The sequence below is a fragment of the Meles meles genome, chromosome 2, assembly GCF_922984935.1.
Source record: "Meles meles chromosome 2, mMelMel3.1 paternal haplotype, whole genome shotgun sequence".
Taxonomy (NCBI): domain Eukaryota; kingdom Metazoa; phylum Chordata; class Mammalia; order Carnivora; family Mustelidae; genus Meles; species Meles meles.
The window spans coordinates 192,505,654-192,529,965 of record NC_060067.1 but is presented as its reverse complement, the minus strand read 5'-3'; the positions used below and the strand labels follow the sequence as shown (position 1 = coordinate 192,529,965).

General features: G+C 35.5%; 1 protein-coding gene across 2 annotated transcripts in view; it reads right to left on the bottom strand.

Moving 5' to 3' along the window:
- The window catches only part of TNKS (tankyrase), a 210,244-nt gene that overhangs the window by 180,995 nt on the left and 4,937 nt on the right, over nucleotides 1-24,312 (bottom strand). The gene's annotated exons all lie outside the window — the stretch shown is intronic.

Genomic DNA, 24,312 nt, shown 5'->3' with positions numbered 1-24,312 from the left:
CATTGATAATATTTGAGAATGATAATTTCCTTTCTTCACTAATAAACAAGTAACCTAAAATAAGATACTTTTTTAAAAACTTATCACCTGGCATTTTATAAAGTATCCGTTACAAATTTGAAGCAAAATGGCAAAGACTGTATTTACTTTTTACTAATACTTTTAGATCTAAAATATAAAAAGCAAACCAAAAAATGCTTGGTATGAAACAGAGTGCAGGGAAATGGAACTGTACTCACACACAGATAATGTATAAACTGTATACAGTATAAACTGGTATCACATTTTTAAAAAATTTAGCATTATCTGAACAAAGACTGCATCAAGATGTTTATCGAAGCATTATTTATGGAAAATCATGGAAACAATTCAGATGTCCAACAATAAAGGCTCTGTTAAATAAATGATGGTTTGTTTTTTTTTTTAAGATTTTATTTATTTATTTGACAGACAGAGACCACAAGTAGGCAGAGAGGCAGGCAGAGAGAGAGGAGGAAGCAGGCTCCCTGCTGGGCAGAGAGCCCCATGTGGGGCTCGATCCCAGGACCCTGGGATCTTGACCTGAGCCGAAGGCAGAGGCTTTAACCCACCCAGGCGCCCCTTCATATAACATTATCCTGTACTAAAAGGATGCTCTTGAACATTGCGAATACACTAAATGCCACTGAATTATACATTAAAAATGGCTAAAAGGGTAAATTTTATTTTTAAAAATTTAAGATTTTTAAATTTGTATATTTTACTTTAGTTAAAAAAATTTTAAAGTATAAATCATAAATGCAAGAAAACACAGGATGTTAACACAAAAACATGGAAAATTGTTTTTAGAGTAATTAGTCTTTTAGATTAAAAATATATAAAACAAAATACAGGGGACAAATATATATACACACGTATATTTGAAGATAGAAAAAAGATTAAATCACTAAGTAGTGGGATTATAGAATTTCCTTTTCTTCTCTTTATCTGTTTTCCTATTATATAAAAACACAATTTTGTATAAAATTTATCTAATTGTGTACACATACATGTTTATAAAAGAACATGGAAGTAAACAGTCAAAATCAGTAGACAATGAAGGAATTATCTCTTTTAACTTGGTCTTGCATTAATAAAATATATTAAATCAGAGGTTTTGTTACCCACCCAACAGTCCCTATTTAAATGACTTAGAAATTTAGTACTTAGTAATTTAGAAAAGCTTATTTAAAACATAAAGTTTAGTTAGAACATCTATTTTACCTGTTCCATTGAGTACAAATCATAACCGGTCATTCATCATTCTATAATGTTAAATGCTTATACACTATTTTCACACACAGAGAGAATTCATTATCTCTGATGGTTATACAAGGCCTCTGTTTCACAAACAAGGTTTGTAGTCATACTTATCCCTATAATTGAATTGCTTATTTGGGTCTGAAGAACGAAAATAAAAATAGTAATTAGGATCACAGTCAAAGAACTGCATAGACTTTGAAGTAACTTATTGCTAATTAACTCTTTGGAAAACAACCAAAAGTAAAAGCATTACAGACACATACAGCAGACAAGACTTTCAGTGTCACATTTCATTAAGCAGCCACATGTTTAAAAAAACAGCTAAATCACAATTTTTTAACGTTGCCACTTATAGACAGTTGCTAATTACACAAGTATTTACGGCTCAGAGTAATGAAGGACAGAAGGAAAACCAATATCCCTTCTCTCTCTGATCCAGCAAATGTCACTAAAAAGACTGTAATTCTCTGATCTTTACCAACACATAGCATATGCTACTGAGTTATACTAGAGGGATAATTTAGCTTTTACAGAAAAACTCTTTTTATTCAAAGTATATGCCCTATTCTTGACAACACTAAAAATAACAATAATGGTAAGTAACGAACATTTAGTAAGCTCTTACATGTGTCAAAAAGTATGCCAAATACTTGGCATGCATCATCTCCTTATGATAACACCCTGTGAGAGATACCATTATCCTCATTTTGTTAAGTAATTCTTTCCTTCAGTGCTGATACTCATGAGCCTTGGTTCTAAATACACATCTCAATTCTGTCTACTCCCCAGTGCTACATCTCAACTTGTAGTTCCATAATCTCCTGTCTAGACTTCCGCATACGGCCTTCTAACAGCATTTACTTCTAATGGTCTCTCTGCTGTCACATCTGCTGCCCTACAATTCATTGTTAACACAGTAGGCGAGTGATCTTTCCAAGGCATGTATCAGATTAGGTCATTTCCCTGCTTAAAATCTTGCAATGGGCTCCCGTAACACATACAATAAAATATTACTACAAACTCCTTAGGATCTACAAGGCTCTACGTGAGCTGATCCCTCTCCCCTCTCCCATGTCATTGAGTTTTATTTGCCCTGTCTTTCACTTTCTGTTCCCTGAATATGACCAACTCCTTTCAGCCTAGGCGACTTTGTACTGTTCCCTGAGAACCTGCACCGGGGATCTTCACTCCCCAGCTCCTTCCGCCACCCAATTATCAGCCCAAAGATAAGAAACTCAGTGGACTCTGCCTGACCACTCAATTTAAAGTCACCTATGCATGCACACATACTTTTCCATCATTATTTTCAGTATCACTCAGTTTTACTTTCTTTCTGCATTTAATCACTACCTGAAATTACCTTGTTCATTTACCTATTTGCCTTTTATATAACTCACCACTCAAGATGTTCCATAAAAAAAGGTATTCTTGTGTAAGGACTATCTCATGAGCCGGTGTGTGTCTCCAGCATCAAAAATTGTGCCTGGGGGCGCCTGGGTGGCTCAGTGGTTTAAAGCCTCTGCCTTGGGTTCATTTCATTGTCTCAGGGTCCTGGGATCAAGCCCCACCTCCGGCTCTCTGCTCAGCGAGGAGGAGCCTGTTTCCTCCTCTCTCCCTAGCTTGCCTCTCTGACTACTTGTAATCTCTATCAAATAAATAAATAAAATCTTTTAAAAAAAATAGTCCGATACACAGTATGGCTTCAGCAAAATATTTGCTGATTACATGAATATACATAGTTACTTACTTCATCATAATTAAATCAAAGAGCAAGTGAGTAGCTTTTAATTTTGTATTTTTAATTTACAAAAAGAAAACATATGAAGGCTCTTCCAACTACAAAAATACCAGAGATATTTTTAAATATTTAAACAAAACACCAAATTTTTACAAAGGAAAATCTTCTGTAATGCCATCATCATCCAGAAATAACCAGCATGAACATTTTAATGATTAAACTTCCAGATTTCTTTTTTTGTGTGTATATATGTTTTAACATCTTCACTCTGCCTTTTTGCTTTTCAACTATCTCTGATATTTTTTCAGGTAAAAATTTAAAATGTATACATTTTTCTTAAGAATTACTTAGATTTCTAATACATGGATACGTCACAATTTATTTAGTTGGGTGGTTTCACCATTATAAAAAGGAGATTTTGCCATTATAAAAAAAAAGGTAAAATATCCTTGTATACATATCTTCATATATCTGTCCAGTTCTTTAAGATAAATTCCTTAAAGCAGAAGGATTAGGTCAAAGGATACATGTTTAAAATTTCATATGTTGCCAACTGTCCTCTAATTCAATCCATCAATTTTCATTTTTAACCAAAATGCTTGAGTACACCCATTTCCCTATCTTGTGTACATGAACACATACTTATAATCTTTACAAACAAAGAGGCAAAAATAAAAAATGCATTGCTTAATTTACATTTTTTTGGTTCAGATATCTGCACTTTTTTTTAGAAAATTGAATATATGAATACAGCTGAAATCTCTCCTAATCCTACTCTTCTCCTTTCTTCCCCAAAGATCCCATTACATAAACTCAATGTTTGATATACTTGTCCGTATTTTTATACTTTTCATATACATGTTTTTAAACACATAAGTTTATATACTTACATATTTCACATTAATATATTTATATATGATATATTTCATATTCCATGTTATTAGATTATATATATTCATTATATTGTCAATATCACATGATCTTCAATCTCTATTAGTGAAATTGACAATTGTGGCAATTATCCCCTCTTCTTGCTAGCCCACAGAAACTCAGTTATTGCTCAGGAATCGGTAAGAATGTAATATATTAGCAAAGAGAAGGTAAACCTTTCCCACAAGGAATGAGTCCCGATTACTTTAAGCCAGAAAGGTGTTTTTATTCCTCTTCAGCAATGACTGGCACGGAGACTGAATGGAAAATCTAGAAGCTTCTGGAAAGACTTTTCTCCCTGCAAATAGAAGATATGTAGAAGAAAAAGGACCCTTTCTCCTCTCTCCCTTCCTACTTCTAGAAAATTCTCAGTAAGGTTGTGACATTCAGAGCTGCTGATATCATGATGAGAAGGTCAAGAGAATAACGAAAATCCTAGCATAGAACCCTACTGTGCTCAGAGTATCCAACCAACTCTTGAACTTCCTACCTCTAGACTTGTCAAGCAGGAAATAAACGTCCTTAGGCTTAAGTTTCTGTTAGTTGAATTTTGGAATATTTGGAGCTGAACCCATGCATACTGATACAAATATCTGTTTATATCTTTACTGATCATTCAAGTTTCATTTGTTAGCCTTCAGTTCCTTGTCAGACAGATTTTTTTTTGCCTTTTCTTATTATTTTGTTGATCGTTATATATTGGTTACATGCATTAAAAACACATTATTTTGCTATGGCTTATCTTGACACTTTATTTATGTTTGACTTCAGACAAGTTTTAAACTTGAAAGTAATAAAACATATCAATCTTCCCCTATACTGTGCTTTTGGCATAATCTATAAGAAATCCTTCCTATTCCTACACTATTCATACATTTTCCCCTAGATTACTTTTATAATTCTGCTTTCTACTTCTTTTTTTTTTTTTTTTAAGATTTTATTTATTTGAGAGACACAGAGAGAGCATGAGCAGAGAGATGGGCAGAAGGAGAGGGAGAAGCAGACTCCCACTGAGCAGGGAGTCCAGCCTATCCCACCTGGGCCACCCAGGTGCCCCTGCTTCCCACGTTTAGATCTTTAATCTACCTGTATATACACTGTGAGTTATAGATCTAATTTTATGTTTTCTACACCTTTTCTCTTTGGTCTGTTTGCTTAATAGTTTAACTTCAAAGAAAGTCTAAAATACCAAGTAGAGCAGTGTCAATTCCTCTTGTTTCTCTTAAAGAATTATTCTGGCTACTATTGCTTTTTGATGTTCAATGGAATTATCTTTTAAGTTCCACAAAGAAATGTGTTAGAAAAAAAGTTTTTAAAAGCTCATTGTTTAGAATGAATTCTATAAAGCTGACAAATTTACGATACTGAATCTTCTAACCCATGGAAATGATATACCATGTATCATGTATGTCCACATATATCAGATACATACCTCTTCTCAAATTCAGATCTTTCATTTTGTGTTTTTTCCTCATTAGTATCTCACACATATTTGTCAAGGATTTGGGGGGTATTTTAAGGGTTTTTCTTTTTTTTTTTTATCCTGGGACAGAGAGGGCAATGGTACATTAGGGGCGGTCAATAAAACCAGATCACACAGAGCCTTTGAGTCATGAGGAGCCTGGATCTGAGCAGGCAGGAGTTTGTCAGCCAAGATTTGTCTGCTAGCTAATGTGACCAGAGGTAGTAACGGCAAAATGAGGTCAGAAGACAGGCAAGAGCCAGATGGTGTAGGGCCTTTATCAGTGAGGAACACACCCAGCTACAAATAATGATATACTTGATTTGTGAAACCTCAAAAAAAAAAAAAAAAAAAGTAGAAATTTCACATATCTCACTAAACTAGTCCAGTCAGAGGCAATTCAGTTTCATATAAAAGTTTAACAAGAGGGGCGCCTGGGTGGTTCAGTGGGTTAAAGCCTCTGCCTTCAGCTCAGGTCATGATCCCAGGGTCCTGGGATGGAGCCCCACATTGGGCTCTCTGCTCTGTGGAGATCCTGCTTCCTCCTCTCTCTCTGCCTACTTGTGATTTCTGTCTGTCAAATAAATAAATAAAATACTAAAAAAAAAAAAAAGTTTAACAAGAGCTCTTTAAACATTCTTCCACTCTGGCATGCTTAGCATGCATAAGCTATCTTCTCCTTATTTGTCACCTCACGGTCACAAAAGAGTGTTATACCTCAAAGCCTGGTAATTCAGATTCCCACATAAGAAAGAAGAGGGAAAAGGGAGAAGAAAAAGGCTTTCTCATAGTCTTTGTTTTTAAGGAAGCCTCTCTAAGATACTTCCACTTATATCTCATTAGCCAAAAATGAATCATCTGTCCAGCTCCCCAAAGTCTGGAAAGTCAATTTTTTTTTTAAAACTGGGCACACGACCTGCTTCCTCCTCTCTCTCTCTCTGCCTGCCTCTCTGCCTACTTGTGATCTCTCTCTCTGTCAAATAAATAAATAAAATCTTAAAAAAAAAAAAAAAACAAAACTGGGCACACGCTGCCTTCTACAAAATCTAAGATCTGTTATTGAAGATAAAGGAGAAAATGAACTTTTGGGTGAATAACCAACAGTATTTGTCCCAGCTTTCTAAGTCATGGGTAAGAAGTTTGGATTTTAAGTATGTTGGAAGTCCTTTATGAGAGAAATTACTTGATTGTATTTAAGTCTTAAAAGGATTATCGGTTGGCTATGTGAAAACAGAATGGAGGGTCACTGGCAAAATCAGAGAAACAGGCTAAGAAAAATCTTCCATAGTCTGGGCAAGAATTGTTGGTGGCTTGGAGTAAGATAGCAGCAGTATAGATGGGTCAAAAGGAAAGACAACAAAGACTGGCTCCCAGGTTTCTAGCCTGAGCAACTCGGTTTATGGAGGTGTCATTTGGGGAAGGGTCCAGGCAAGCAGGTAGCAATAAAAAGTTCACCCAGATGAAACTGTTCTTCTCTACTAAAAACTAAGTAATGTGAACTTATTTTGTAAACTGCAGCACATGCTTTCCCCTAAACAGTGTGTGAGAAATAATTACATTATTTTATATATTCTAAGAAATTTTAAAATATACTGTGTGGAAATCATTGTGCTGATTCTGTGAGGAAAACCTAAATTCATAACACAAAGTCTTACCTTAATATGTCACCCGTTAGACCCCAAGACCTGACCTGTGCTGCCCACCTACTTGTACTAACCTCTGTCTCACATTTTTCCTTAAGCATTTCTTTCTGGCTTACCTCTTTTTTTTTTTTTTTTTAAGATTTTATTTATTTGACAGACAGAGATCACAAGTAGGCAGAGAGAGAGGAAGGGAAGCAGGCTCCCTGCTGAGCAGAGAGCCCAAGGGCAGCAGCGGCCTTGATCCCAGGACCCTGAGATCCTGACCGGAGCTGAAGGCAGAGGCTTTAATCCACTGAGCCACCCAGGCGCTCCTCTGGCTCTGGCTTACCTCTTAACTCAGACAAATGAAACCCAAAACCACCCCTCAGATGATGGCAACTACCCAGGGGACCCAAATGTCTGATATGCGCCTATTCAGATGGACTGTGGAGTGATCCCTGGATGAGAGGAAATTACCTTCACCTCATTATAATACTAAAATCTCCACCCAAGGAAGAGCCTCAGCCTCATTTACATACATATAACGTATGTGTAGGAATGTTTCCTTAAGGCATATGCTTAACCTTATACAACCTCCACGTATCTGACAGGGCTTCCCTATCTAAACATGCATCCTAACCCTAAACAAAAGGTACCCATTCACCCTCTTGGGGAGTCCCAGCTTTGGAACCTATTCCACCTGATCTCCTTATTTGCTGCAAATAAAGTTTTTCTCTGTGCAACATCTCACCTGATACAGTTTCTGTGACTCACCATGGGGTAAACTCATGTTGGTTCCATTAAAAGTATACTTAACTGTTTTCCTTATTCTAATGTTAGAGCTTAAATTAAGGGCATTCAAAAACGTTTCAATGTCAAATGTAAGGTCATCTGGCATCTATTCACCAAGTCCAAGTTTAGAGATAGAAAATTGTTTCATTTATGTTCGACATTTCTTTTTTTAAGATTTTATTAATTTATTTGACAGAGAGAGGCACAGTAAGAAAGGGGGGTGGGTGAGAGAGGGGAGAAGCAGGCTTCCTATTGGGCAGGGAGCCTGTTGTGGGGCTCAATCCCAGGACCCTAGGATCATGACCTGAGTGGAAGGCAGACTCCTAATGATTGAGCCACCCAGGCGCCCCTATGTTCAATATTTTAAACCTACTAAAATTAAAGCTTCCAAGGAACAACACTGACCAATATTAAATCTTGTAACTAACAACTATGATTTCTGAAACATAATAAAACATGAGAAACCTAAGGTGTTTGGAGTATTTTAAAGTGATATTATTATTTATGGTAAAAAGTTATAGCCTAAAGGTACTTTTTACCTAATTAGACTGTCAACAAAAGCAACAACCACTGTATATCATTTAAACTATGAAATCCATTGACCTACACTTATATACTCAATGAGAAAATTTATATTACATCTCCCATATTTATTTATTTTAATTTTTTTCCTTAAGGGTAGAAAGATATAATTATAATCAAAAGATACTCAAAGTAAGAGCAAAATAAGTTTGAGAATATTTAGGAAATAACTCATGAACTCTCACATATATCACTGTTTTTCCTGATATAAAAGGAAACCACAAAAGCTAAGCTGTGATGGATAAAAAGGCACATAATGACTTATGTAAATTGTTCATTATTCTGTCTAAAAACATTAGAAAAAAATTAGACTGTAAAATAAAAGAAGAACCTACTTTTTTCAGCATTATCAACCTGCTGTTTCTAAAATAACAATTTAGAAAACAAACTACAGAATTACTTCAATGTCAATGAAGTTCCATGTTTTTCATCTGTCAAAGGAAGAATCTCACCAATTAATTTTTCCACTTTTTAGAACTTGATTTAGAAAAGCACTTACAGTTAGATAAAATAGTATTAATTAGCAAGTGTAGTCAAGAATATATGCCTTCCCCAAACCAAAGTGAGAAGCAGAAGGGAAGAGATGAATCTCAGATTCCAACCTAAACAACAACAACAAAACAGTGTAAGAAATCATCCCTTAAGGAAGAAAAAGAAAATGTTTCGGTATCGCTGTGAGAAGAAACATCAGCTTAAGAGATAGATCAGGTATCCTGGACAGAGGAGAAACAAGAGGAAAATGTCCTAATTGTGTCCTTTTACTCCTCAACACAGTCACACTGTCCCCTATCCCACTGTGGAATATAAAAGCAGTTACTTCCAGCCCAGTTCTAGCCAACAGAAAAGGAGTAACACCAATGTAAAATAGTAGAACTTAGCTGAGGTGGGAAGGAAAGTAGAGGTAGACTCCCAATTAGGCAATTACACTGAAAGTGACAACACTTTGAAAAGATAAGGATGAGAGAAATTGTGCGCAACCAGGGCAGAACTGCGCAAAAATTCCACCTAGAGCCTTTCTACCCTGAGGCATGTCCCTATTTACCCCAAAACACCTGGAGGACCAAAACAGAACGCAGGCTTTCACAACCCCTAAACCTGACCCCTATCAAACCCATTCTCCCATAACAATGCAATACTGGCCCAACTGTTAGTTTTAAGGGAATGTAAGCTCACAGTGGAAAATAGCATGTCTGAGGAGTGCAAGCACCATGAAAGAACAATAAACCAAAAGCAGAATTAATAGACCAAAAAAAAAAAAAAAGACGTTTAAAACTGTCAAATTAAATGCTTCAGGAGAAAATAATGGAGAATACTGAAAGCATGACATGAGCACAAAAATCAATCAGGTAAAACCAACTGGAAATATTGTCATGAAAAATGTAAGTGGAAAAATCAAAATATAAAATGAATTGATTGAATAGTAATGAAATAAAGAATAAATTCCTGATTAAAAAAAAAAAAAAAGGTTGAAGAACTAGCCCATAAGTATCTGATAGGGATAAAGAGGAGGAGGAAAGGTAGAGGATGGGAAGATAAGATTTATTCATACATAGAAATAATGACAGTACTTCTTATAATTAAAGGAAAATATAAAGTTTCAGATTAATAAGAGTTCGTAAAGCACTAAACAGAATGGACAGACATGTTATGTGCAATCTGGCAATATTAAAGGCAATGAAATATTTAAACCTGGCAATATTAAAGGCAATGAAATATTTAAACCTTTCAGCAAGAAAAGACAAATTTTCTGACTTCAGACTAAAGTCAACCTTCTTAATTTTAAGGAAAAGCATTTTGATGCTTAATTTCATATGTAGCCAGTTTTTCATTTACATGAAAGAGTAAAATTAATCTCAGATACGTAAAATCTCAAAGCTGAACACAAAAAGATACTAGTTGAAAGTGATTTCATCAAAATACTTCAGTATGATGAAAAATGGATTTAAGGGTGGGTGGGTGTGTGTGTGTATGTGATCTCCAGGAACACTAAACAATGAACATTCTAGCAAATAATTGCAACATGTAGGTTACAAAGAGCACACAGCCATACAAATTTAACTGAGCCAGGGGTAGGAAAACATCCCCAATGAAGTGATATCCTGAGTTAAATTCTACAGAATAAGTAGTTAAGCAGAAAAAAGGATTAGAATAAATGTCCCAAGGAGGACAAGATAGAGTATATCCAAAGCTCAAGAGGTGAGAAATGCTTTATACATTCAAGTACCCAAAATAAGTTCAGAATGGTTCGGAGAGGTAGTAATAAAGATTCTGTAACAGGCAACAATATGGAATCAACTAATTTTCTACCACAAAAATCATGGAGAAGCAGGATCATCCTTCAAAACCAATGTATCAGAATTAAAAATCCTTTAAATTCTGTATGTCAGGGGGTTAGACTATGACTGTTCCCTATCAAAGCAGCATAATTCAAAATTTCTGCAATGCAAATTTAGGTATCAGAAAACTGCAAAATAGGGCGCCTGCCTGGGTGGCTCAGTGGGTTAAAGCCTCTGCCTTTAGCTCAGGTCATGATCTCAGGGTCCTGGGATCGAGCCCCGCATCAGGCTCTCTGCTCTACAGGGAGCCTGCTTCCTCCTCTCTCTCTGCCTGCCTCTCTGCCTACTTGTGGTCTCTGTCTGTCAAATAAATAAAATATTTTAAAAAAAAAGAAAACTGCAAAATATATCTGTATATACGTCAATTCTAGAAGATAGACAGAAAAGCTAAGGACTCCTGAAATTCCACTGGTTTTTAATCTACTTTCATTTATTTCAATGTATTATTGCAGAAGATACTTTCACTATAAAAGTAGAAACAGAAAGGTCAAATACAGCACAATGAATTAATCACACAGTTAACGAGGACTCAAAGAAAAAGAAGCAAAATGTTCCCTAATGAATACCTCTGCTTTCAACTATAATTAAGAGACTTCATCTTCATTTTTATTTTAATGGTTGTACTTATTATACAATAAAGGGCTCAAGGAAACGGGCTACCTGCTTAGGAAAAAAAAAACACAAAACTTAAAATCCTTACTTCTTAGTATATAGCAAAATAAATTCAAAAGAGATTAAGGTACAAAATAAGAAAATGAAGCCATAAAAAAATTGAGGTGGACATTTGCATGATTTCAGAATGGAAATACCTTTTTAAACATAAAATGGAAGAAAACAAAAAGAAAAAATTTAAAGGCAACCGGTTTGAAAAGGTTGTAAATAAAATTAAAAAACAAACATGGAAAATATCTGCAATGATAAGAAAAACATCAAAAGGTTAAAAAAAGTGTAAGGGAAGAAAACAATTCACTAAAAAGGAAATATCAATTATTTAAAAAAGTTAAATCAGGTACTCCAGATATAATCAAAGAAATGCATATTAAAACATGAACTGTTTTTTAATCAGAAAGTTAAGAGATATGTTTTAAATGATGATGTTCAGAAACGTACAAAAATGTTCAGAGGAGCAATATTCACAAGAACATGATCATCACCACTAGATCAGATACGTAGCGGATATTCAAACCATGGCATTCTTTCTAACAGTGAAAATGAACCAACTACAACTATGCAAGAGAGAGGAGTCACGCAGAATATAGTATATACTATCTAATATCATTCATACCTAGTTCAAAAGTAAACAAAACTAATCTATGGGTGGTACAGGAGTAGTGACTCTGATGACACAAGACAGGGGTTTCAGCTGGTGTTGTCAAGGGTTTGGTCATAACATAAATTAGTAGAACCTTTTAGTAAAGTAAATTTCATAACACATATATCTATATACAAAAACTCTCTAGGAATATATGTATAGCATTGTCTTTTTTTTTTTTTAAGATTTTTATTTATTTATTTGACAGACAGAGATTACAAGTAGGCAGAGAGGCAGACAGAGAGAGAGAGGGAAGCACACTCCCTGCCGATCAGAGAGCCCGATGTGGGACTCGATCCCAGGACCCCGAGATCATGACCCAGGCCGAAGGCAGCGGCTTAACCACTGAGCCACCCAGGCGCCCTGTATAGCATTGTCTTAAAAACTTTCAGTGATCACCCTTTCAGTTCACTTCCTAGACTCAAAACCCAAACAACCATGAAACTACAATTTCTTGAATACCAAGCCAGGTTTTTCTCAGAGGTAATAACTACATTATAGGCTCTTAAGTAGTCAGTGAGTCACAATTGTCAAAATACTTCCTAAAACATAAAAGGTTTTACAAACATTAGATGTTCTTAATATCACTAGATTTGGGAGTTTTAATCCATGTTACACGTATCCTCAAACAGTGATTCTCAACTCTGCATGTGAGAATCACCAGCGGAGATTTGTAAAAAGCAAGAGCCTTGCTACTACTTCTGGGATTTGACTTAATTGGTCTAGGGTTAAAATCACTACTCACAAAGTGAACATCAACATCAGCGTTACATTAGACTTGTTAAAAATGCAAATTCTCAGACCAACTCAATGAGAAATTTTGGGAGTGTGGTCTTAGCAACCTGTTTCAACAAGCCCTTCGGGTGATTCTGATGCAGTTTAAGAACCATATACCTCTAGTGCTTCTAGATGTTTGTAATCCTCTGAAAATTACATGTAAAATTTGCTGTTCATCTTTCTGGGGAGAATGTTCATGGCTTTCATCAGATTCTCAAAAGAGTGTTAACAAAATTAAGAACCACTTACATAAGCTCAGGAGCTTTCAGAGTGTGGTGGGTAGGTCTGGAGGTCCCTGAGACTTTTCTGGGAGTCTGAAAAGTCAAAGCTATTTACAAAATAATACTAAAACGATTTTGACTTTTTTGATACCAACACACTGATACTACACGATTTTGTAACATCATGTGCTGGTCATCTGGAAGATGTACTCACGGTGCTCTTGGTGATACAATGGCGATGGCAGGTGAAACTGCCGACATCTTGGCTTGAACCAAGAAGTGGCACCAAACTATACTAATAGTCATTGCATTCTTTACCACCAGGTCCTCACAGTTTAAAAGGGGGGGGGGGGACCAGTTTCACTTAAAAATGTCATGAAAATATAAATATTAATTTTACTAAACTCAACCCTAGAGCACACATCCTTTTTAATATTCTTATGACAAAATGAGAAACACACATTAATCACTTACAGATAACCAAAATACGGTTGTCTTGAGGAACAATACTTATGCAACTGCTTGAGCTCTGTTTGACTTGTGTATCTGGCAGACAGTCTCCTGAGAATGAACAAAGTGAGCCTGTCACTTCAAGGAAAACACTATATCTGGCTCCATCACTTAAGAGCTTTGTGACCTTGGACAAGACATAACTCTCTGAGTCTCAGCTGCTTCATCTTAAAAACAAAACAAAACAAAACAAAAAACCCTACCTTGTATGCTTGCTGCTGTAAGGATTAAATAAAATTACACAGGGAAAGCACAAAAGTCACTCCCAGACAATTCTTACTATTTCTATTAGTTTTTATACTATTATTTAGTAATAATATCAAAACTAAGTTCATTCATATCTGTGCCAAGAGAGCAGTGAAAGCACTTTAATGACAAAGGACTGGACTAATATACAAGGATTATTATTTATACATTTAAGAAAGAAGATGAGAAATCAGAAGCATTAACTTACAAAGTTCACTTTCTCAAATATTTATAAAGCACATACTAGAAGCGATTCAATGAATTAAACACTGAACTGCTCTTAGTACATACTACAAATCTATCTGCTTTTGTTTTAAGATTCTAATAGGGTAACAATTATACTTTACTACTGTTAAATTTGGGTGTATTTTGGGGGAGGAGGGCAACCAAGTTTTTGATAACTTACTACCAATTTTTATATTAGTCCTAAACTTTTTTTTTTTCCAAATAAGAATATTTCCCTACAAAGAAGAAAAGCATAGGTTGGCATCTTTTCTCAAGACATTAGGGGAGAAAATAGCTTAAATGTATTCATTTATTCACTAGCTGTAATCCCATGTCATTTCTTCTTAAAAAAGAAAAAAAGTTGTCAACATGAGAACAGCATGAGCTTTTGGAAAGGGAGAACTGCACATCTTACTAACAAGATGGATGAGAATGTCAAAATGGTTTCCACGGGGGCACCTGAGTGGCTCAGTGGGTCAAGCCTCTGCCTTCAGCTCAGGTCAGTATCTCAGGATCCTGGGATCGGGCCCCGCATCGGACTCTCTGCTTAGCGGGGAGCCTGCTTCCCCCTCTCCCTGCCTGCTTCTCTGCCTACTTGTTAACTCTCTCTCTGTCAAATAAATAAATAAAATTAAAAAAAAAAAAATGGTTTCCACGGCTGGTGAATATATCAGAACGAAGGCATCTGACCTTTCTGGTGTCTAGTTATAGCATTATAACTGGGCATTAACTGAGCATCAGGCATCAACTGGGCATATCCTAGCTTTTCAAAAGCATTACAACTGGGTAATAGGTTATTTTTAAACTGTAAGTGATGATGCAGGATTTTAGCTTTAAGAATTTTTGGTCGATCAGTAAATGCAGTTTATAGTTAATACAAATCATCTACCAAATGCCTCTTCACTTTTTAAAAAAATAAATCTACCATATAAGAAAAAAGTTGCAAGTCAAACAAACAAGAAAAGCAGCGACTACCAACCATTAGTGTACTTTTCGTTACATCAAGAAGACATAGAAGAGAGAGAAAACTTTACATCATTTTTTCTTTTTTTTTTTTCACAATTAGAAAGCACATTAGTTTAAATTGAATAGGGAGCTGACAGGCTCCAAAAAAAGGCAGGGCCGGGGGGTGTTGGGGTGGGATTTAAACTCACAGTTTTAATTCTTTCCACAGATAACTGAACAAACAGGCAAAACAAGTTTCCACTTGACAAAGAACCTAGCAACTCACTGTAAGAAAAAGCAATCTTGGACATCTGATGAAGCCTTAAAAGGAAAACCCAGCAAGCGCACAAAACCAAAAACTCCTACCTTTTCTCAGTTACTCAAAAAATAATTTTTAGAAAACAACCCTCAAAATTATCCCGAGTACCTAAACTTTAATGGAAATCCCATGATCACGACTACATCCTACCTTCCTGGGTATTTCTATCAGAGAAATAAACATAAGTCAAAGTAACTTTAAGGACCTTGATATGTGGGAAAAAATAAGAATTTAAGAGACACTGATCTCTTCGAGTTTATCTACTGCATATTTTATAGGGAACGGCCCAAAAGATTTCTTTTTTGTAAAGCAAAAGGAAGCTATTAAAGACATTCAAGAACAAGCTAGTCTTGTGCAACTGATCACAAAACTCATGACCATGTTTATTCCTTTCCAAAACCTAGCACTACTATGTTTTTTCTTAGCATCAGTTACATTCCTTGATTATTTCTTCTCCTGAGATCTAAGCTTAAGATCCCATTTTTAAACATATGCATGCTCCTAATGTAGCCCCTGATGATACTGCTTCTATCTGCCAAATAACTGTCAAAGAATCACTTGAGGTCTGGAAGGAATGAATACCTAGCTGGGATCTATACAGCTCCTTTGGAAGGAACGGGATGCCCCAAGGGAAAGAAAAGACAGAAGAGTAGACAAAACTTCTTGTCAAAAAATCTACATAGACTATGAGGAAACCATTTTATTATAAAAAAGCCCTTCACAGAATATCTCTGGTAAATGTTCCTAAAAAGTGGTACAGAGGCTATATAAGCTGAGATATAAATTGGTGATATTTCATGGTTTAAATACTACTACTCCAAGACATGAACCTTATAGAGAGACTTCATCTATCCTAGATAAGACCTGCATGTCCAACATGAGAAAAAGAGGAGTTAATGCTCAACATCTCAGACTTGTATTATTATTCTTGATATTATTTATTAATTTCTATAAAAATAAGCCATGGAAAAAAAATTGAGGTGAAATCCCATGCAGACTTTTTAATAAGAAGAATTTGAGAGATTAACATCCCTACAGACAATGCACGCCAGAAGAAAACACTTAGAAATTTATGACCTACTACTTCAATACTGGCTAAAAGGCAACATGAAAATGATGCGACATATGAAAGAGTAGCATATATCTGAATTAAAAATAAGATGACAGAACTCAGAAAATAGTTCAAAATTTTTTTTAAAAAATCATTTCAGAAGTAAAAACCAAACAAGAAGGAAAATAAAAGGGAAAAAATACCCCAGAGAATAAAAATACCCCAGTGAATGCCTTGTGATGGCGATCAGCAAACTCCAACCCATGCACCAAATATGGCTGTCACTTGCTTTTATAAATAATGCTTTATTGGAGCAAATCACACCCACTCATTTATGTATTGTCTATGGATACTTTCATGACACAAAAGTAGAGCTGAGTAGTTGAAACAACTGAAACAGAGACCACACAGGGCACAGAGCCTGAAATATTTACTGTCCAGTCACTTATAGAATAAGTTTCCCAACTCTTGCCTTAAGAAAAATGGTGGATAAAAGGAGAGCATTTTTTTTAAGCGAAAGAAAAAAAATGAGATATATTTTTTTAAAAAGGATTCAAGAGTATGTGACAGGGCGCCTGGGTGGCTCAGTGGGTTAAAGCCTCTGCCTTCAGCTCAGGTCATGATCCCAGGGTCCTGGGATCGAGCCACACATCGGGCTCTCTGCTCAGCGGGGAGCCTGCTTCCCCCCTCCCACTCTCTCTCTCTCTGCCTGCCTCTCTGCCTACTTGTGATCTCTGTCTGTCAAATAAATAAATAAAATCTTAAAAAAAAAAAAAAAAAAGAATAGGTGACAGTTCCCAGGGTTTGGGGTAAGGTAGGAATGAGCAGTTTGTGTTTAAATGGACACAAGATGATATTATATTATATCACTGGGAATGAGCAGTTAGTGTTTAAATGGACACAAGATGATATGATATTATATTTGAGATGATGAAAAGTTCTGGAAATGGACAGTGGCGATGGTTGTATAACACTGTGAATGTACTTACTGACAATGAACTAACACTTAAAAATGGTTAAAATGGCAGTGGGTTCTGGCTGAAAGCCACAAGCCTTACTTCTCCATGGTCCTTCTAAAAGCATGGTGGCTGGGTTCAAGAAAATTCCCAACGCATGAAAGTGAAAACTTAAGATCTCTGAAGGCTCAGGTGTTACACAGCAAAACTGCCACATTCCATTCATCCTGGCAAATCACAAAACCAACTCAAATACAGGTGGAAGGAAAAAGCCTCCACCTTTTGATAAGTGATACAGTATACATACACATAAAGAGGAAGAATATATGGTAGTCATCTCTGGGGACTATCTTTCACACATTTACTTGCAGCACTAAAACTAAATGAAATTTATGAGAGAAAAACAAAGTAAATGTGCAATATAGTTACTAAGATGGCTCCCAATGACCTCCATCTCCCATTATATATGCCCTTGTGTAATCCTCTCCCTTTTAATACAGGCTGGTCCTACTGTTTAACTTCTAGCTAACAGAATACTACAAAAGTTGATGAGGGAATACTTGTAATATTACATTTTAAAAAGACTCTAGCTTCCATCTTGCTTGACCTCTTTTGTTCTCTCACTTGCTGGCTCTGAAAGAAGTCAAATGTCATATTGTGAGCTACTCTATGGAACTGAGAGAAAGACCGCAGTCCAACAACCGCCAATGAAATAAATCCTGTTAACAATCACATGAACAGTTTGGAAGCAGATTCTGCCCTCCGTCAAGCCTTCAGATAACACCACAGCCTCAACCCACATTTTGACTGAAGTCAAACGAGAGATCTTGAGCCAGAGACATAGCTAAGTCATGCCCAGATTCCTGACCCACACCTGGAATCCTGACCCAAAGCAACTATGAAATAATAAATGTTCATTACTTTAAGCTCTTAAGTTTTGGGCTATTTCAAAAACAGCAACAAGTAACTAATACAGTAAAATCAAAATAAGTAGAAAGGAGGAATTAAGAGAACAAACAATGGACAAAATTAACACAGCTGAAAGTTGGTACTATGAAAAGATCAACAGAACTGATAAACACTCTGGCTAGTCTAATCAAAGAAAACACAAATTATCAGTATGAAAAATAATAAAGGAGTTTATCTCATTAGCTTTTACAGACAAAATAACAATAATAAAACAGAATGTTGTAAGCACACCTATGCAAACAAATTCAACAACTCAGACAAAATAAACAAATTCCTTGAAAAATATAACTCACCAAAATTGAGGGATAATAACTATCTTAGCCATCTACCTATTAAAGAAATTAAATTCAGTATCAAAAGTCTTCCCACAAAGAAAACTATGGTTTAGTTAGTTTCATTGGGTGATTCTATCGAATATTTAAGGAGAATGATGGCAAGTGTCCAAAAAAACCATTCAGAATAAAAAGAAAGAAACACTTTCAAATACATTTTATTTGGAAGGTAGAATAACCCTAATGCCAAAACCTGACAAAGTCATTACAAAAAAAAAAAAAAAAAAAAAAAAAAGATAAGAAAATTACAGACCAATATTTCTCATAAACTTAGATCTAAGCAAAAATCTTTAACAGAACATTAGCAAACAAAATCTAGGAATATATAAAAAAGATAATAGACATCATGACCAAATAGTGTCTACCCCAAGAATACAAAGTTGACTTACCATTTCATAAATGTAATGCAATATATTAAAAGAATAAAGGAGAAAGCCCATATGGTTATCTCGAAATATGCAGAAAGGGCATTTGATAAAATTCAACACCTTTTTATGATAAACCCACTCAACAAACCAGAAATGAAAGAAAGCTTCCTCTATTTGATAAAGGATAGCTATGAAAAACTTAAAGCTAACATCATACTTAATGGGGAAATACTCAACATTTTTCCCCTAAGAGTTGGAACAAGACAAAGATGTCCACCCTCACCATTTTTTTCAACATTATCAAGAAAAACAAATATGTCATAACTGCCTCTATTTGAAGATATGATTCTTTAATAAAATCCTAAATAATCTATAAAAGAACTATTAGAAATAATAATTTTCTTTTAAAAATTGGAATAAAAAAATCTCATGAAAGGCTCCCCACACTAGAATTTATGAAAACTGCTGAGAAAAAGTAAATGGCTAAGTAATGGTCATGGATTGGAAGACTCGATATTCTTAAGATGTCAATTTTTCCCAAACTGACCTATAGATTCAACATAACCCCAATTATCAGCTCAGCATGCCATGCTGTAGAACTGACAATGTGATGCTGAAATTTCAATGAAAGTTCAACAGACCTAGGAAATCCAAAGCATCTTGAAAGAGCTGAGTCAAGTTGGAACATTCACACTGTCAACTTCAAAACTAACTACAAAGCTACAGTTACCCAGGCAATGTAATTCTGACATAAAAATAGAGAGATAAGTAAGACAGAATAAAAAGTCTGGGTATAGATCCCCAATTATACAAACATCTGATTCTTGGCAATGGAAAAAAAGCCATCCAATAGGGAAAAAAACCTCTTCAAGAAATGGTCCTAAAAATTAAAAAAAAAAAAAAAAAACAAAACTGGATAGCCACACAGATAAACAAACAAACAAACCACCTCAAACTCAAGCTCAAAGATAACAATAAACATATGGGTGATCACAAACCTAAATGTAAATGCTAAAACCATGAAGTTTTTAGTAAGAAACATATTTTTGTTACTTGGGAACAGGTGGAAGTTCTTATCCAGGGCATAGGTCACAGGAAATAATAACTATAAAATAAATATATAAATGACATAAATTTAATAAATTTAAATTTAAAACATCTGTTCAAAGGACCTACTAAAAATGGATCAACACAACATGTATAATGTGTAGCTAGCAAAGGACTCCTAAAACTCAACAATAAAAAGATAAACCAAGTAAAAGTAAACTTTATCCAATTCAAAAAAGACAAAACTTCATAAAAGATATATAAACGGCAACTGAACACATGAAAAAGTCTTCAACATTAGACTTCAGGGAAATGCAAAATAAAATCACCATGAGATGCCACACATTCCCACCAGGGGGGTTAAAACTGAAATATCTAAGAACAGGAAATGGTGAGTAGAACTTTCATATATTGTTAATGAGAATGTAAAATGGTACATCCACTTTGGGAAGTTTCTTACAAAACTGAGTATTTACCTACCCTGAGCCCCAGTAGTTTCAATACTAGGTATTTGCACAAGAGAAAGAAAATCTATGCCCACAAAAAAAATTTTTACAGTAATGTTCACAGCAGCGTTATTCATAACAGCTCAAAGCTGGAAATAGCCTAAAAGTTCATCAATAGGAGAAGGAATAAACCAGGTGTAGCACATTTACATAATGACATACTACCCAGCAGGGAAAAGGAGCTACTGATACATTACAACATCAAAAATATTAACTGACCAAATAAATCTTGCAGAAAAAGAGTAAATATTATATAATTATATTTGGAATTATGGAATTATATAATTCCATTTATATGAACTTCTAAAACAGGCAACTCGTAATCTAGAGTGGACAAAAAGAACAGTGTTTGTATCTGGGACAGGGACTTAGGAAAACAGCACGAGGAAGCTTTCTGAGGTTATGACGCCTTTCCATAAGGGTCTGAGTTGCACAGGTGCTCGCATCTGTCAAAACTCAACGAATGCACAAATAAGATTTGTATAGTCTTTACACTAAAAGACAAATCTGGGAACAAACACTGAACTCTAGATAATAACATGCATATACTGGTGTCGTCAGGGGAAGCTGCACAGATGCTTGAAATTTGAGCAGGGACATGCTCAAAATATAAGACAGACTGATGGAAAGAGGAATATACAAGCAGATAGATATGTAACAGAAATTATACAGCATTTTAATTTATGCAAACACTCTCCTGTTGACCAGTTTTCCTGTTACGAACTTCTACATAGTATCTTACAAACAGCTATTTTGTTCTTTAAATCATTTGCTCCAAAGAATATCATTAACTGTAAGAGAAACTTAGCACACCTTTCCAACTAAAAGTTCAATGTAACTTTTGTTTTAAAGGATACCTTAAACAAAGCACAAGGTTTTAAGAAAAGACCAGAAAAAGAGAAACTGAGAAGACATTTATAAGCTAATACCTTTTACCAAATTAGAGCCTTCTACCTCGAGGCTGGGCATTTGCTAGAAAGTGTAATCGATGAGCTTGCCAGACAATGTTAAGTACAAAATAGATTCCCACCCTAGGGCTGAAGCACGCTGACTGTTTTCTTAGCCATGGATGGGTTTAGAGGACACAGTGTTATCTGTGTCTTTTTTTTTTTTTTTTTTTTTTTTTTGAGGTGTAGGAACTTCATTTGTACAGTGGTAAAGAAAAAAAAGACAAGCATGGTCATGCTGAAAAGTCAGAAGAGTCTGGAATGACTTAGGCAAACTTTACATGGTTAAATGTGTGTTGTTGTGATACCATCCAAGTCAAAAGAAAGCATAACTGTAATACATATTTTGCTAGATTTGATACTGAAGTGCCTCATTTTACATATCCTAATCTTTATGTTAATTAACTACCTAGGAAGGCTATTTCAAAATCCCATCAATTTAAAGTAGGTACCATGAAACCCTGGAATTCAACGTTTTGTAAAAGCCTTTTTAAAAAAAAAAAACAACACTTCATCTAAGCTTTTTTTTAAAAAGCGATCTCATGGGGGCGCCTGGGTGGCTCAGTGGGTTAAAGCCTCTGCCTTTGGCTCGGGTCATGATCTCAGGGTCCTGGGATCAAGTCCCACATCGGGCTCTCTGCTAGGCGGGGAGCCTGCTTCTCCCTCTCCCTCTGCCTGCCTCTCTGCCTACTTGTGATCTCTGTCTCTGTCAAATAAATAAATAAAATCTTAAAAAAAAAAAAGCGATCTCATGAATATATACTGGTCCCTATGACAAAAATGTCACTACTGGGAACTAAACTTAAAAGAATACCACTCTAAATTGATACTTTTTATAAAGCTTTGACTGTTGTCCTTAGAACAATAGAAAACCAGGGTCAAGGGTCTCATCTGTAGAAGAGAAAATCAAATTTAAACTCCAGTCAACAATAAAAGACTGGGTCCCTCTGATATGGCCATCTTAAGAAGGCATTAGAAATAGTTTGCGAATCTGCATCAACAATGGAAACTGAAGATTATGTCCCTAATTGTGGATAGAATGATTCCATTACTGTCTCTAAACCATATCTGAAACAAATATTATCACAGTCCAAAACGGGATAGAAAAAATTCTTAATTCTGCTGCTGGAAAGAACTATAATATTTTTAAAAGTCGTAAGGATTTAAATGACTTCACACCACTTCTGAGATCTTTAAAACGGCTTCATTTATTCTCTGGAACCGGAAAATCATTGTTAAATGGAAATTAAGGCATTAACATTCCTTCTCTCCAATCTCATTGGAGAGACTGGACTCATCCTTTAAATCCCTATCTACCTAAAAAGACTTCCTTAAATGCTCAAAACCAGGACAAGAATCCCTATTGCCTCTCCACAACGGTTTATAACAGTAACTTCAGGTTACTAATGTTGTGATATTTTGTTATTACTGCTGTTCTTCTTTAACCTTCCCTATTAGACTGTAAGCTCCATAAGGGCAAAGATATCTGCCACACCAAAATTTTGCCAGTATTTAACATGTGACCTATGACAAGTAACAAAACATTTGTGGAACAAACGAATTAAAAGTTCTAAACTTTTCCATCCTAGGGATTGTTCCAGTTTCCTCTTTTAAAACCACTTTTCCATGACAACCCCATTACTCCCATTCTAACCAAGAGTCAACTGAGAATTACTGTTAACTACTCATCCTACACATAGATAAGACCAGATTTAACCAATTTGTTGTGCTATGCACACAAATATGAAAGTATCATAAAATGAATACAGAGTGTTACAATTTTATACCATGAAGAGTTTTACTGTTTCTATGATTTCCGCAACAAAACTAAAAAACTTTTTTTTTTTTGTTAAGATTTTATTTATTTATTTGACAGCCAAAGATTACAAGTAGGCAGAGAGAGAGAGGAAGAGAAGCAGGCTTCCCGCTGAGCGGAGAGCAGGATGCAGGGCTCGATCCCAGGACCCTGGGATCATGACCCAAGCCAAAAGCAGAGGCTTTAACTCACTGAGCCACCCAGGCGCCCCTAAAAAATTTATTTCTTAAAAAAAAAAGTTCAAAGTCAGTTTTCATAATTACAACATCATTATAGGACTGTGTTTTACTGTCTGTCTGGTAACTGATCTCTGCACATATAAAACTCTAAAACAGAATAAAAAGTAACTATTTGGCAAACAGGAAAAAGTTGATTTGGGAGACAAGCACTATTTTATGTGTGACTAAACCTAAATAAGTACATTATCATAGAAATAAATATCACTATCATCCGTTAATGGTTATTTATAATGCAGTATATTGAGCAACAAGATTTCTGACATATAGGGGTGCCTGGGTGGCTCAGTCAGTTAAGCACCTGCCTTTGGCTCGTGATCCCAGGGTCCTGGGAGTCTCACATCGGGCTCCTTGCTCAAAAGGGAGCCTGCTTCTCCCTCTACCTGCTGCTCTGCCTACTTGCGCTCTCTCTCTCTCTCAAATAAATAGATAAAATCTTCTTAAAAAGATCTGTGACATGTGCTAAAATGGTCCAATTTGGAACAAGGTATGCAAAAGAAAACCTCAGTTGATTCATTATATCAGATTTAGACCTTTCATGTGACCTAAAGAAAAAGAAATGCTACTTCATCTAAAATAAGCAACACTCGAGCAATACCTAGTTATACCTGTGGGGTCCAGGATTTAGGAACCAGCACTTTTTTGGGGGGATAACCAATGGGCCAGATGCTTCTCACTAAGTCCTCACACAAACTTAGTATATCATTTTTGCCCCTGAGAAAACTGAGGCAATCTAGATAAGGTAAACTGTCAGACAAGTAACAAATAGAAGTCCAGGACTTCAAA